The sequence below is a fragment of the Diadema antillarum genome, unplaced genomic scaffold (assembly GCF_040938485.1).
Source record: "Diadema antillarum isolate AM-2024a unplaced genomic scaffold, OU_Dant_1.0 scf00000201, whole genome shotgun sequence".
Classification (NCBI taxonomy): domain Eukaryota; kingdom Metazoa; phylum Echinodermata; class Echinoidea; order Diadematoida; family Diadematidae; genus Diadema; species Diadema antillarum.
The window spans coordinates 1,705,220-1,718,635 of record NW_027271090.1 but is presented as its reverse complement, the minus strand read 5'-3'; positions in this window follow the sequence as shown (position 1 = coordinate 1,718,635).

Genomic DNA, 13,416 nt, shown 5'->3' with positions numbered 1-13,416 from the left:
ATATTAAGCGTTTCAGGTCTCTAGTATAACTAAAGTAGCTGTTTGTAATAGTCATCGATGAAAAATGCGCTTGATCAGTAAAAAAAAGAAGAAATATTTAGTGAAGCCTGTTTATGATGTTCTTTATGTGCCATGTGGCAAAAAGCTATGATATGAGTGAATCTGTTTGTAAAAATCCTTGTCTTTTTTATACACGAATAAAAATGTAGGGACATATGGATTGTTGAGTGCTTTAGTAGGATCAGTGCGTCGTTGTCACAACGTTAATACTGGCGATATTGTCATACAAGTAAATAAGAATGGTAACAATAAGCTATGACAGTTTTAATATTTTGGCATGATCAGTCCAAGGAAGTCCCCTCTAGGGACTTAACACGAATTACCCACATGTGGCAATTCATCGGCTCAACGATGCGGAACGATCGTTATCTCTATTCTTGTCTCAAGTTGTCTCATTCATTTATCAAAATTGCACACTTTAAAAATTTGCGAACTCTGGTCTGGTTGTCTATCCGCGCCGCATTCACACGCACAGAGACATGAAGTCCGATCGATTTTCATTGTCACTCTTATAAATGAACAGATTTTTTTTTTCTTTAATTACAGAATGTATTGTTCGTTAAACAGGAAATTGTGTTTCTAGGAGTTTATTTTTTTCTCGAACGCTTTTCGGTAGAATTGTGTGATGAGTTGGGGGTCATCCCACGAGACCGACATCCACGAGTCATACGGTCCACGACACCGACATCAAAAATAGGTCCATGAGTCATACAGCCCATGAGTTATACGGCTCACGAGTCATACAGCCCATGAGTTCAACACTAGGCACAAAAGGCTTACGAGACCGACACTAAGCAAAGAAAGCCTACGAGACCGACAGTAGGCAAAGAAGGCTCACGAGACCGACAGGATGAACAGCGCCATCTACATGTCAATTACCTGTACAGGGTGTTCCATGAAGGGGAAAATTACATACTGGCGGGTGCAATTGCGTTACGCTGTCGAGCGAGAGATTGTAACTAACTAATAACAGCACCATCTACATGTCAACGACATTGAATATGTATTTCTACACGTCTGGATTTTAGAGGCAGTTCTGTCATGCTACGGGGAGCGACATTGTTACCATTTAAAAAAAAAAATAATAAGATTGCCCTCTTCATGGGACCCCCCCCCCCCAAAAAAAAAAAAAAAGAAGTATGAAATATAATTATGATAGAGGTCAAGAACGATGAATGGTTTAATTTTAGATGACATCGTGCGATATTTACTGTAATTGGCTTTCCTAATTTCTAATTGTGACCCTGCACCTCAAAACAAACAAAAAGCCACCAGACATGAATTTTTAGTTAAAGGACAAGTTCACCTTCATAGACATAAGGATTGAGAGAATGTAGCAATATTAGTAGAACACATCATTGAAAGTTTGAGGAAAATCAGACAATCCGTTCAAAAGTTATGAATTTTTAAAGTTTGTGGGTAGTAACCGCTGGATGAGAAGACTACTGCAGTGTATGAAGAACTTAGATGTCACATACGTACAACAATATAAAGAAAATATAAAGAGAATTTCACAAAATTCCATCTTTTGAAAAAAGTACACATTCCCCTGACTCGTTACCGACAAATGTTATGGGTAATATTATTCCCCCTGCCTTTAGAAAGAGGGAAGTCAAGAGCTCTTTTATTATGCGAAAAAAGTGAAAATATGTTGAATTTTCTTTTACATTTTCTTTATACCGTTGTACGCACATGACTCACCAGCTGTAGTAGTCTCCTCATCCAGCGGTTCCAACACAAAAATTTTAAAAATTCATAACTTTTGCATCGATTGTCCAATTTTCCTCAAAGTTACACTGATGTGTTCTACTAATATTGTTGCATTCTCTCAATTCTTATGTTTATGAAGGTGAACTTGTCCTTTAAGACCATATTCTGAAAGAGCAGACTTTAAGCTTTAAAATGATGTATAACTCAAATCAAATGGACTCTCCTAACCTATCTAAATATTGGAAAGAAAGCACAAACTCAGGAAAAATGTGAACTGAGAAAAGAGGCTCTGAAGTACAGTGTCTATTCAAACGCTTAATCTTTACCAAACCATGCTGGCTGTGCGATGTATGGGACAAAAAAACAGGAAGTAAACCACCAGAGTAACAACAATGAAGGGATTATTAGATTAAACTGAAATTAAACATGCTCCATTAACACATTCTGTCCATAATCAATGCCAACTTTCAAAGCAGTAGCACTATCCTTTCAAAAGTTATTAGAGTTGAAAGTGAAGAGTGTGGACAAGGTTTTTCAGAAATGAAAAAGGGATTCTAAAGACACACCTAATCACACTGTTCAACAAAAAAAAATGTTCAAGATAATCTGCTAAAAAACACACTTTCCTGCCCGTGTTATGATACCAAATTTTAGCATAATGTAAAAGAAGATCCGCTCTTTCAGAAAATATGAAAAAGTCAAGTTCGGCTAGGTTGACCCATTTCACTTATTTTCAGTCCTCACGCAAAATCAGTGTGTGCAACTTTATGTTCGTTTTGAGGTGCACGGTCACAATTAGACCGTGGACAGGATCTATTTTTTTTTTTTTTTTGGTCGCCCTTTTCTTTCTCGCTTCACAAGTTAAGTCGGCCTTATAGATATCCCATCTGCCTGCTTATACCCTCCTGCTTCGGGTTTAATTTTTAATTTTCTCTTTAACTATAATGTTTGAAATTCAATGGATAAAAACTTTTTTTTTTTATCACAGCGATTCACCTCGATTTCAGTGTCTTGAGTTTGTAAAATTATTCTTCTCAAAAAGGTACATTTTTCATAAAATAGACAAGTTATTTTCATGGATGCATCTTCTTTTTCCGAATCTTAACGATGCCTTTAAATTGACGATTACATTATTTGTCTGTGAATTTATATCATTTCAACGCCTTTGCAGATGACTACCCCTTCCCCAAACATGTAAATCAGTTATGCACTGCAACATTGACCATTTTGTGAATTATTTTTCTTTTAGTTAACTTCATTTCATACCTGGGTATTTTTCTAGTTGGTTGATCTGAATGTCCACATCATTTTGTTTTTTGTTTTGTTTTTTCTAAGGAGTTGTATACCGGTATGTGCTTTGCAGATAGGGAGTCGAGGGTGTTTTCACATTTTCGAAAGTAATGTTGAGACATCTCATGCACTTTTACTGAATTTTGTTTATTTTTTTCACAAACACTCACATACACAAACACAATAAAAGATCTTGAACCTTTCAGGGGATGAGGGAGGGAAATTGACGAGGTAATACCCTAGCAACTCTCCTTTTCAATCTTTTATACTTTCTTGTATGCCATTATCTGGATATCCTGTACAATCATTTGGTCTATAGGTGGTGCGTTCAGCCTGCCGGTCTCGTGGGCCTTCTTTGCCTAGTGTCGGTCTCGTGAGCCTCTTTTGCCCAGTGTAGGTCTCGTGAGCCTCTCTTGCCTAGTGTCGGACTCGTGAGCCTTTAAAGCGTAGTGTCGGTCTCATGGGCTTTCTTTGCTTAGTGTCGTTCTCGTGAGCCTTTTGTGCGTAGTGTCGAACTCATGGGCTGTATAACTCGTGAGCTTATTTTACTTGATGTCGAACTCATGGGCTTTATTCACCCAGTGTCGAACTCGTGGGCTATATAACTAGTGGGCTGTATGACTTGTGAGCTGTATGACTCGTGGGCTGTATGACTTGTGAACTGTATGACTTGTAGGCTGTATGACTCGTGGGTGTCGGTCTCGCGACGTGCACCCGATGAGTTGTCCCCGTTTAATTCTTAAAGACCCTGTCCATACTCTCCAATTGAAAATCTAATAACTTTCGATCGAAAGGATGATGCTACTGCTTTGAAAAATGGGATTGATCAGGGAGGTGAACCTCCCTGCACGGATCATCTAAAGAATGTGCTGATGAAGCATGCCTAATTTCAACTTAATCTGATAGTCCCTTCAATGTTGTGGCTACGGTGGTTTACATCATGTTTTTGCCCCATTCATCGGCCAGCTAGCACGGTCTCGTAAAGATAAAGCGCATGAATAGACTTTGTGTTTAAAAGCCTCTTTTCTTTTCAATGTTAGGATAGGGCTGGTAAGTCCTTTTGAATTGAGTTATACATCATTTGAAAGCTTAAAGCCTGCTCTTTCAGTATCTGCTCTTAACTGAAAATCAATGCTTGACGACTGTTTGTTTGTTTCGTGATGCAGGGTCACAAGTGATAGTTGTGAAAAAAGGTACCATTGTGACGCCTCAAAAAACAGACAAGGAAATAGAGATACACATGAACAGGAAAAACATACAGAAATTCAACTCCTAGTTCTGTCAATTTACTAAGACGCTTTGGGCAATAACGTAGATGACAACAAAAATAAAAAAGAAACAAATAATTCTTCGAAGAGGAGACAAATGGAGTAAGTATGTAAGTAAGAAGGCTAAATGGCTAGTACAGTATACTGTAATACGATTGCATTGAAAAGGACTTCAGTCCCCTTTCAAACGAAAATATGGATGGGGCATTCTTTATATCATGATTTGAAGAATTCCATGAATTTCTGCGTTCATAAACAAGTGTGTTTTAGCGAAGATCGTTCAAAAGAGGGGTAAATGATCAAGATTGATTTATAGGAACGCCTGTTGGGATATTCATGAAATGATTGATCTTTTAGGAACATAGAATCAAAAATAGACGGAATCAAATTAGTGGGTTACTTGTAAATGAATTATCCCAAAACTCATAAAAAACACTGACATCTTTAATTTTAGGAGCTTGTTAGAGGCAAATAACATTGTATGAGAACGTACAGGGGAATTACAAATAACGCTAAGAGCATTCTTTCGAAAGAGGGACACTCTTTATAGTAGATTCAAATATGTTTTGCCCCCACCTAAACCTCATAATTAAGATTAGGTAATATCAACGACGAATATAACATAAATAATTATTTTTTAGTGGAATATGAAATTTCTATCTATTCATAACGCCTATATTACGTGAGATAATGTTACAAACATTATCAACATGTGATTTACAGGAAAATTTATCTTCTACAGTGACACCCAAGAATTTGATATATGATACTCTTTGTAGATGAGAATCATCTAAAACTATATCTGTGCTTAAACTATCAACAGTATTACTAAAATCATATGTTTCGTTTTTGAGCATTTAACGATAGGTAATTAGCTTTGACCCAGTTTCTTACTTTTTTTCTTTTCAATATTGATTTTGTGAACGAGAAAATCAATATCATGGGCAAAACAATACATTGGTGCCATCTGCAAAATGAATAAAAGAGAGGTCATCAGATACACGAAAAACAAATCTCATTTATATGAATAATTTAAATTTAAATTTCCATTTATTTTCACATTTCTCAATGAATAGATACATCAAATATAAATAATTTAAATTTAAATTTCCATTTATTTTCACATTTCTCGATGAATAAATACATCAAATATAACAAAATTAAGTGAAATACATGGTATCCAGCTAGGAGACATACATAGAATATTGCAAATATATAAAACATATAGTGGTCGATCTATGAAGGTTTGAATTTGTGAATGAATGCTAAAGAAATATAAACGATTGTGAAATATAAACGATTGTGAAAAAGAAATGTAAACGATTGTGATATTTTAGCTGATAATCAATTCGGGTTCCGGAAAAAACATGCAACCACCCATGCTATATTACTACTGGTTGAGAAAGTTGTAAGAGCTATAGACACAAGTAAATTGTTAAAAATTTCTAATTTGTATCTATATCATGTTGGAATTTTCATGTATAAGTTGAATACTGGTGACCTTCCTAGTATATTTTCCTCAATGTTTGTGAAAAACAGTGATATTCATACTTACCCTACAAGACACAGTGAATCCTATCATTTTTCCCCTGTTCGTACAGTTTTAGCCCTTAAGACAATTACATCTACCGGCCCTTCTTTCTGGAACGAGTTAGATTCGGTTCGGTTGCACTCAAGTTCTTTAAGCTCCTTTAAGAAAAATCTCAAAGCCAATTTTCTAAAATCCTATGTGTAATTATTTTGCAGTAATAGCTTTAAAAAAAAATTTGCATATACTTATATGATGCCTCGCTCGGATGACCTCACCAGTTTGATTAACTTGCTACTTTTCTAAGCATTTATACCGTAAGTTAATCATAAAAGTTATATACTATACTTTGTACATCCCGTAAACATTGTAATATTCTCGATATTTTGAATTTTGCATGTTACGTCACTTTTGACTTTGATATACTGTACTAAAACCCTATGTTATATTTTTGGAACCCACATCCTACAAGCTTTGCTTTTTAGTGGGTTCCTCATATTACACGTTAATTATATGTCCTTATACATTTGTGCATTATTAGTTCAAACTGACCATTGTGTGAAAAAAACATTTCTGCTTCAAAGCAAATGGAATATAAAACTTGTACGAAATGTGGAATATGGAACGTGAATAAAAAAAAAATATGAAGGAACCTACTTAAAAGCGAGCTTGTTGAGCGAAGGTCCCAGTTAAAATTGAGTTAAAGATTAAGATGAGTAGCACGGGTACAACAATGACCGAAACAATAATAAACGATAATAAACAATAATGAACAATAATGAACAATAATGGGTCCTAAAAGATTTCCCTGTGGGATGCCACATTTCACTTATCTAATAAGTATAACTCAATTATAACTTTTAATTTGTAACAAATTGTCTTCTTCAACTAAATATTTCTTGAACCACTCTAAGGTCTTCCCACGTATTCCCTAATGCGATAACTTATAAAGTAAAATATCATGATTAATCGTGTCGCAGGTCTTAAAAAGTAATAAAATACTAACTTAATTAGAGTGGTTATCAATTGCATGAACCACTCTATCGAAGAAATATAAAATAGCGTGCGTAGTACTATGTTTTTCACGAAAATCAAACTGAGAATTCGTAAAAAAAAATCATATTCAATGTACCTTCAAAAAATCAATCATTCTCTTGGAAATAGGTTTTTTCTTAAACCTTCGACAGCGAGGATAATAATGTAATTGGGCGATAATTACTAACTACATGCTTATCACCTTGCTTGTATTTTGATATTACCTTGGCGAACTTCATTTTATCAGGAAACACACCGTTAAAAATATTGACGAATTGAATATATGTACGAGTGGATCGGCAACCGAGGAAATAACACCCTTAAGTATAAAATTATCTATCTCATCATAACCAGAACTTCGTTTGTTTTCAACAGAGGAAACTATATCAATTATTTCACATTTTTGGTTACTGTATGAAAAAATGGAATCAGAGTTACGCTGATCTAACACTTCAGTAAAATTAGTTTCTAACGCAGGGATATTTTGAGCATAGTTTTTACCTACTTTTTAAAAAATAAGCATTACGAATATTTGTAATATGAAGAGTATCATTAATCTATTCATCATTCAGCTAAACTCAATTCAATGTCAGATTTTTTTTTTTTTTACTTTGGACATTCATGTCCTGTTTTAAAACTTTCCAAGTATTTTTCATATTAACTTATACCTCGATAATTGCTTGGAATAAACGTTCTTCTTTTCAAAACTTAAACTCGTTGTCAAAATAATTTTGGTATAATGTTGTTGGGGTTTTTTTTATGGCTCATTTTTTTTTTTGTTTTTTTTTTCGAATTGGTATTCATGATACATACGACTTTCCTTTTAATTCAACGAAGGATTGATCTTCATATACAAGGTAATCTGTGTGTCTTTTTATGCCGTGTTCTATTTTTCTTTTTAAATTACATCATCAAGATGATAATTGAAAATTTCCATAAAATTATCAAAAGATATATTATAATTGTATCATTGCTGCCAGACACTCTTTGACCAGTCAGCATTCTCGAAAGCAACGTCAAAACTAGCTAACTTTTTTAGGCGGAACTCTACGACTAAAACAAAGAAATGAAGGAAGTTTAATATTACCTGGTGTTTTAAGAGGAAAATAAGTCATTATTGGAAAATGGTCAGACAAATCTGAAAGAATTATAACAGAATCGAGGAGGGGTAGAATATTACAAAACAAGTCATCAATGAGGGTCGCAGAGCATTCTGTAACACGTGTGGGTTTAGAAGTGAGAGGAAGAAAGGAAAAGGACAGAAGTGTGTGAAGAAACTCACTAGAGATATTGTCATGCTCAGACTTCAGCAAATCAGTATTGAAATCGCCTAGTATAAAGCAATCGTTGTTTCACAAAACGTATTAATTTGTCAGATCTGACCCCCCAAAAATAGTTTAAACAGCGTTAAAAGTCATTAACGTTTCAATTAGGTCTGTATATAATGCCTTCCATTAGATTTCTACATCCTGGAATAGGATTTTCTATAAAGAAAGATTCAACCATGTAGTCTATTCTAGAAATATCTTCATTAAACAGTAGTTTCAAAGGAACAAGATATGTACAATTCCTCACCCCCGCCATTATTGTCAGGTCTATTATTAACATATAAATTAGAATCATCAATTGCAAAAGAATTCCCTGCATTGGAACCTAACCAAGTCTCACTTAATCCGATAACCGATTACCAGTGACTTGCATTGATCAGATTCTAACAAAAAAAAATCAAAACCATCAAAATATTCATTTAAGCTCCTTATATTTAAGTGTAACAAAGAAAACGTGTCCTCAAAAAAAAATATGAATCATGACTTTACATTGATTCTTTGTGATATAATTGCACAACATAGTATTATTTTGAGTGAAATCATTGCCAAAATCTTGAGGTAATTCATTTGCTGTTGTATTCAGGTAATCGGTATGTCACGTGAGTGACTTTTTTTTTCTCTGCTACTCTGACACCGAAATAATGGAAATTCAAACTGTTCGTATACAGTTTTGTTCGAGTTTAATCTTTCAAGTCTTTGTAGCTTTCTCGTTCATAACAATACACTGAGCATAAAAGATAGTATAAAACAAATCACAAATACATAACTGGGTTATCTTGGATGACCTGAACTGGTGATCCCCTCAGCTTGGCTCAGTCGTCATCGATGCCGACTGTGCACTCGTCGTCGACCTCCGCACAGTCGCTTGGCTTGTTTCCTGGAAGCACCCCTTGACTTGGCCACTCAGCTAGACGCTGATACCCTATCGGCGGTCCTCTCAGCTCCTCGGCCTTCACTAGTCCCTGCAACCACGCAGACTCCTGCCGTGACCCGCGATGCCCGAGCTCAAGCGACGACGAGCAGGCAAATGGAGATTGAGCTCCGTTCCAAAGTTCGGATAATAATTGTCCGAGTTCAGTTTTATCGGCAGCTGGAGCTCGCATCTCACCGACGGAAAACCCCCAGAATAACGACTGCTGCCTAAGCGGAGATCTATGCTGGATGTCTGATTAAAGTGTTTCTCCCCGATCCCCTATATTCATCAGCTTTTTATTAACTCCCCTGGCCATAGAGATTAACACTAAAGTCCCTTACACTCCCATACACTTGCTTTTTCATGCCTTTCCTACACTAAAGAAATCATCCAATCTTCATGCTTAAATATGGCCCCATTGAAACTCTACACAATATGTCTAGCCATCGTCTAGACTGCTGTTACATAACATCTTTACTCATGAACTTGTGAACAATAAACTACAACCAACCCCTAGTGACACTGACATAGCTGAGTCTCAACTGAGCTAGAGAACATTCCTAGCCACCACCTGGATGGGAGCTATTACATAACACCTCTATTCACTCAATTTCTATAGTCTGAGTTAATACATAATATTGCAAACCGGGGATGCTGTTGCCATGCTATTTCTTTAACTTTTGCTTTGTCTCATTTTATGTGACTGCTCTGTCTGAATTTGACTGATCTATAGACATGCTGTTACTATGCCAGTTTATTCTTTTACTTTTACTTTGTCTCATTTAATATCAATTTCCAGACAGTCAGTCTCTTGCAGTTTGACCTAATGGCTTTCTAGGACAACTTTAAAGTTCTAAATCTTTACAAATTCAAACAAATTCGATTTCACTTCACTGGCAAAATCAAAGATAAATTTATCTCCTGACACGGTAACAAAATCGTCGTATGGGGTGGTTCGTGTACTGGTTACCTCACTTACTGGATCAGAGTCTAACCTTGTGTTTCTAAAGAATTCAAAAAAAGTCTTCGTTCGATACGGAATAAAACGGAGCATCAGAAAATTATCGTTTTTTGGAAATGTGAAAAACATTAATAAGAGTCTGGGTTGTCAACAAAACTATGGTGCCGCAAATAAGTGGATGATACAAGAAAATAACTAGTCGCCAGAATGTGGCAAAACATTGGGGTAATGTACAAGCATGGATGACGTCAAAATCATGGTAAGAAGAAGATGGCTGAGGAGAAGTAGAACGTGAAATGAGAATAAGATAAATGAGAACGTTCAGAAGCATCGACAGAGAAAGACATAGAACAGACACACGACATATAAACAAGAATAAATCAAAATGTCTCTGTGGGCTTCCGAGACGATAACGATAACATACATACATAAGATGTGAGCCGATATTACAAAAAGTCACATCAAGTAGTTTTGGCTATTACATTCAATCAATTTCCAGATTGTCAACAATATACGATAAGTATAAAGTAGCTCTCAAAACCAAGAACAACTACCTTCTCGGGTACTTGTTATCACAAGGAAGGTCTGACTACGAAACATCTTATCACACCAATGCCGCCAATGGCATCATTACAACAGTAGTAGTGTGTGTATGTGTGGCGTGAGTAAGCAGATGGTTGAGGGACTTTGCGAGAGCGTGATTGTGTGTGAGATTTGGGTGTGTGTGTGTGTGTGTGTGTATGTGTGTTTGTATTAGCGTGTGCGTGAGTGATGTGGGCGTGGCTGCGAGTGTTAAGGAAGGATTTCAGTGCTCATGTTGACTCTGTAACCGTACATGTAAAGACCTGCTGCGCAAATAATTACTTCACATTGGCATTTGAGTGCGCAGGAATTGTGCGCACATAAATATGTAGACAGGTGATAAAGGTCTAACGTACGTGTAAGAATGTGAACTATTTCACAAATTATCACAACTAAAAGGCAGATCAGACCTAATAGTATTAATCAATTACCGGACATTACAATGTATAAAACTACACTTTATTTAACTCCCGTTGAGGAAGAGAAATAGAGGGGGGAATCGTCTTTAAGATGTAATATATTCTTCAACTAGTCAAAACTGCCCGGTTTTCCCTTCACATGATTATTGTTAATACAATATGAGACAGACAAATAAACTAAACACACTACACAGACACAACCAGTAACCACTAGAAACCTCTTGTGCTAGTGTGTAAATACAGTCTGATCAGCATCTAACCCAGTAATCCTGCGTGGGGAAGAAAAGCGGGGGGGGGGGTGAACCTCGAATTGTAACTGCATAGCCTTTCGGCACTGGAAAGTAGTTTTGTCGTGCACTGCAACATTCTTGCATGTCATTCATCATTCCTTATGTTATCAAGTTTGTGTAATCCCCCAACAGCAAAAAAAAAAAAAATATGAAAAGGGAATCAAAACAGGTGCAGCAAACTGATCCCTCTATAATTTTACATGATTTTTGGTTAAAACATACTGCAACATAGAAATCATCATATTAAACAGGCCAATATTTTGTTAGAATTTCCATATTTTTTCTTTAAGAAAGAAAAAAAAAGGATATGCAATAACACTGCTTATCCTTATTACGCCGTTATTTTTTACAAAATAATCAAAAGTCTGGATATTCTCCATTCTGACCTGACGGTACTTTGCTGTCAGAAACACAATTAATTCATAACCGTAACAACTGCATTTTCATTTTTATGTTAACAAATTCCCTCTTATATCATTGTCATAACAAAAATGTTTTGTTATTCTAATGTGATCACGAGAACAAAAGGAAACTTTACAAACGTGACAGTAATTTTCCATAAAATGTCACACGCAAAACACCCGTTAAACGTATCTATCTGATTATATCAAACACAGAGGGGATGCATACTATATCAAAATCAAAATTTAAGTTCCATTATATGACGTCAATTTAAGTCTAAACATAAACAGATTATGTAATACAAAACCCTACATTTCGCCAGACTTTATTTTCCTCTTCATAATAAACTCCGTTTCTAAAACGAATAAATTCAGGTCTATAAAAAAAAAACCAGCAACTTTATATCCATATCATACGATAAAAGAACGTGTATTTCTTTAGTTATTAGGATGTAACGCTTTTCAGACACGCTTTGTATTCCCCCTGCATTACTCTTTAATTTTTTTGATCAACCTTTCACAAAAATAGGTATTTCACCCATCAATAATAACCTTAATGAACTTAATAGTTATTTCCAAATTAAAACTGGTTAAACTAAGGTTATTCTTACAATAAGCTTCCAAAAACCCAAAGAAACACAATACTAATTCGGCTTGGGCACATCGGGCAGTTAAAAAAAACCCAAACAAACAAACATACATACACACGCAAATATATAACTTAATCAAAATTAAAAAAATCAATTTCACATTAAGCTCACAATAGGTTCTGATACTTTTCCAAAAAAAAAAATATATGAGCTCAATATGCTTACCCATAAAAAAATATGCAGGCCTACATATTTTTGGAGGGCAACCAAACAGCAACGTGCTGTAGTTCTTTCTTTCTCTCTCTCTCTCTCTCTCTCTCTCTCTCTTTCCCTTCCCAATTATTTTGATTTCATGTCATTTGACATCGGTTCGTTTTATTTTGCTTTGTATTGCTGTCTTGTGTATTTTCTGATGGTCCCATATCGTACATGCTTTGCTTCTAAGTGGAACCCTCCATTTCCATCCCCATCCTTAGTTAACTTGTATTATACGGCTTAATTAACAAAGATATAATTGCGGGGTTTTTTTTCATTTGCAACTCATTTTCTTATGTACTTTCTTAAATCACATTCTGCAATTATTACAAATATCCTGTACATATGGTTTATAACTTCTTTGTTTATTTGATGGAAGTGAAAATAAATTTGAATCTTTGAATCTTTGAAAACAACAAAAATACAATGTTTTTATCATTACACAACTACTGTTGCAAGGAGATTCTCACCCGTTGTAACAAGCTGGTACACGACCATGAAAACACAACCAGAACGTGATAATATAAAAGGTTGACGTTTGTACTGGCAAGATTCTAATGATCTCCAGCAGAACGTAAACAAAGAGTGGTTTATAAAAATTACAAAATCCAACATTTATTTAATGGTGAGAGACAACTACCTCATAATTTCGTAAAAAATAAACCTCGATTCATGTTTTATCCAGTTGCCTCGTAAACATAGAAACTATTGTACAACAGTACATCATGACCGCATAACTTTGCGACTTTGCGACTCATATTCAGATTATCAATATCATTGTAATTT